A 4,117-nucleotide genomic window follows, 5' to 3' on the forward strand; every position below is an offset into this window, starting at 1 on the left:
CAGTCAAAAGGGGGAAGACAGCCTTTTAGGGTAGACAACCTTTTAGGGTTTACAGAAGTGACTGGTCACGTGGAGTCCTCATACGATCCATAAATTTCAAAATGGCCAGCTGACCCAGCACGTGATATCACATGTCAACCAAGGGCCCACCACTATATTTTTCCTAAGAAATCAATCTTAGTAAATAAGGGGGGAAAATTGGGCCCAGATATTCTGGCCCAATCCATTTCAAATGTGCTGCCTGTAGAAATTTCTTTCTCTCTTTTGTTGGACCCAATTGTGGTGGAATTAGAGGCTAACTTAATAACCTCTTCCTCCACTGCTCCGCATCAGGCAGAAGAGCTCGTAATAGCGCATGGGTTATTTTTTAGAGAGGAAAAAATTTTGAAGGAGAAGAGAGGAGCAGAAACAACGATGGGGAATATTGTAGATACCTCTGGGATTCTCTGGCAGCAGGCCAGCACATGCATACAAAGAAAAAACCCTCAAAGCACTGAAGTAGTCAGTACCAGTTTGACTCTATTTGAAGAAACCGTGCCGCTAAATCAACTCAGCCCAGAAGAAGGGGATGATCCAGAATTTGATGTCCCTATCTGGATCCATTAGAACATAAACAAACTGGCCAAGGAATTTGGAGTGGACATCAAAGGGTGTAAAGATAAAACTTTATCATTATTCATGAAGATTGACGGTATGAGTAAAATCAACAAAGATAATGGGGCAAACACCAGTAAAGCAACACCAATAATAAAAGGGTTTAAAGAATTGAAAAGCTTAGAGTGTGGAAGCAATTTCAGAAGCAACGACATAAGAAGAAAATAGGGATATATCGTTCTAAGTTTCCAATGACAGTGAAGATAATCACATGGAATGTGAGAGGCCTTAACCAGACAAACAAGAGATGTGTTATCAAGAATCTAATTCATGAATGGAAAGCAGTTGTGTATTGCTTCCAAGAAACTAAGATTGAAGGGAATATCAGTAACATTATAAAAGATTTGTGGGCTAATAGAGGAGTAAAGTTAGTGGGACTAGAGGGGGCATTCTAAATCTATGGGATGGGAAATTCTGGGAGGGAGCTATCAGCAGTGTAGGAGCCTATTCTATATCTTTCCAGTTTACAGGCAAGAATCAAGAATTCACCTGGCTCCTTACCGGTGTCTATGCTCCTAACAATAGAGAAGAAAGAGAAGAAGTCTAGTGGGAGGTTAGATCAGCGAGAGGTCTGGTCAGTGGGCCCTGGGTGGTTTGTGGAGACTTAAACACAGTCCAATATCCTTCGGAGAAGAAGAACTGCGGCAGAATATCAAAAGCAATGAACGATTTTTCTGAATTCATTATGGACCTGAATATGTTGGACCCTCAACTAGCAGGTGGTAAATATACTTGAAGGAAAGGGGACAGGCATGATGTTGCGGCTATATAGATTCCTAGTATCTAATGAATAGGATGAAGGCTTCAAAAACATTAAGCAATCAGTTCTACCGAAAGTAACATCTGATCACACTCCGATTATGTTGCAATGTGCTAACTGGGAGCCTGCGAAATCTTATTTCAAATTCAAAAATTGGTGGTTACACAAAAAGAGTTTCTTAGAAAGGGTCAAGAAGTGGTGGACTTCCATAACATGTGAAGGAAGACCTGATTTTATTCTAGCTTTCAAGCTAAAGGCTTTAAAAAACAAACTAAGGGACTGGAGCAAGTCTGCTTAGGGAAATCTAGCCTTGCAAAAATAGAGTATACTCAGTCAACTTGCTGAACTTGAGGAAACACAGGATTAGAGAATTCTCATTAGGAAGAGATACACTCAAAGGCTGAACTTTTCATAGAGTTTGAGAACATTGCCAAGTATGAGGAGATATCATGGAGACAAAGGTCAAGGATTAGTTAGTTGAAGCAAGGTGACAATAACACTAAATTCTTCCATAGAACTGCCAATGCACACAAAAGGTATAACTCTATTGATGAGTTAAATGTGAATGGGGAAGCTATCAAGAGTCCAGAAGTTATAAAGAAAGCGATAGTGGATTTCTATCGGGAATTGTACACTGAAACTGACCTGGAGACCCTCAGGCAATTGCAAGGGAGGACACAGAAATTTTGAAGAAGATAATCTTATGCTTCAAAAGGAATTCGAGGACCAAGAGATATGGGAGAGTGTAAAGATTTGTGCCAGAGACAAGGCACCTGGGACTGATGGTTATACCATGACTTTCTTTACTCACTGTTGGGAAGTCATAGGGGGAGAAGTTATTAATGATGTTAAGAACTTCCATGAGATATGTGTTTTTGAGAAAAGCTTCAACTCAACTTATGTTTCCTTGATTCCCACAAAGATAGGTGCAAAGGAACTTACTGACTTCAGACCAATCAACCTAATTGGTAGTGTTTACAAGATCATTTCTAAGCTTCTTACTGAGAGACTAAAAAAGGTGATGCATAAACTAGTGGACACTCAACAATTGGCCTTCATTAGAGGTAGGCAAATAATGGATGCCATCCTCATGGAAAATGAGTCTGTGGATTCTAGAACCAGAAGCAATGCTCCAGGAATTCTCTGCAAGCTGGACATACAGAAGGCATATGATCACCTAAATTGGCAGTTTTTGTGGGAAACTCTTGATAAAAGAGGTTTTGGTGGTAGATGGCAAAGATTGATGAAATTCTGCATCCAAATTGTCAAATACTCCGTTCTTATCAATGGCTCCCCTACAGGCTTCTTCTCTGCTCAAAGAGGCCTAAGGCAAGGTGATCCTCTATCACCTTTTCTATTCATCATTGCAATGGAAGGGCTAAGTGATGCCGAAAACTGCTAGAGAGAACCTTTGGTTAAAGGGATTCAAAATTCAAATAGAGTGGGATGTGAGCTGGAGATCATCCATTTACAATACACAGATAATACTCTCATATTTTGTGATGCCACTAAAGAACAACTCAGGATGCTGAGGGTGAGTTTTATTCTCTTTGAAGTTGTATCAGGACTTCATATAAATTGGAACAAGAGCTTCTTATATCCAGTTAATGTAGTTTCTGACCTATCCTCTCTGGCTAGGACCCTTGGTGGAAGAATTGGTGACCTCCCTACTACTTATCTGGGATGCCTCTGGGAGCTAACAACAGGTCTTTAGGTATTTGGAATGGGGTGATTGAAAAGTGTGAAAGAAGATTAGCGAATTGGAAGAGCCAATATCTTTCCCTAGGGGGAAGACTAACACTTATTAATAGTGTCTTGGATTCTATGCCTAGTTATATTATGTCCCTTTTCCCAATCCCTGATGAAGTAATTGATAGATTGGATGCTCTAAGAAGGAATTTTCTATGGAAAGGCAACAACGAGACAAACAAAATTCACCTGGTTAAATGGGCAGCCTTGATTGCGAATAAACAAGTTGGAGGTCCAGGGGTGAGAAACTTGAAGACTCAGAACCAATGTCTACTAATGAAATGGCTCTGGAGACTAGCCTCCAATGAACAAGCTTTGTGGAAGGAGGTGATTCAGGCAAAATATGAAATGGAAGATCATTGGTCAACTAGCATGGTGACCAACACTTATGGAACTAGCCTTTGGAGAACCATAAGGAACCTATGGCCAAAACTTAGAGGGAATTGCAAAATCAAAATTGGAAATGGTGTGAAGGTCTCATTTTGGGAAGATAGCTGGCTGGAACAAGGTCCCTTAAAAACACTTTTCCCTGATGTGTTCATCCTCAACCAACAACAGAGGGCTACTGTGGCAGAGGTTTGGTCAAACCAAGGATGGAATCTGAGCTTTAGAAGACCTTTCAATGATTGGGAGATCCAGAGAGTAGTAGAATGTAACACCCCGTATTCTACGTGTATGTAACATCCCGTATTAATGAATATGCTTGTACTATTCTTGTGATACTTGACATAGCCTTATAGTATAGGCGAGGGACCATGTTTCTTATATGATTAGAGTTGGTTTAAACTAGCTCGGAAGGTGATGTGATGTCTTGCACGTTTCAGCATGTGTACTGCAAGTTAACTCCAACGGGAGTATTTAAACCCGAGACAGTAAGGTGGTAATTGAGCATAAAATTGAAAGTTAAGTGCTAAGTTAAAGCAAAAGGGATTAATATTTAGAAAATGGAATAAA

This window comes from Solanum tuberosum, unplaced genomic scaffold (genome assembly GCF_000226075.1).
Source record: "Solanum tuberosum cultivar DM 1-3 516 R44 unplaced genomic scaffold, SolTub_3.0 scf00449, whole genome shotgun sequence".
Lineage (NCBI taxonomy): Eukaryota > Viridiplantae > Streptophyta > Magnoliopsida > Solanales > Solanaceae > Solanum > Solanum tuberosum.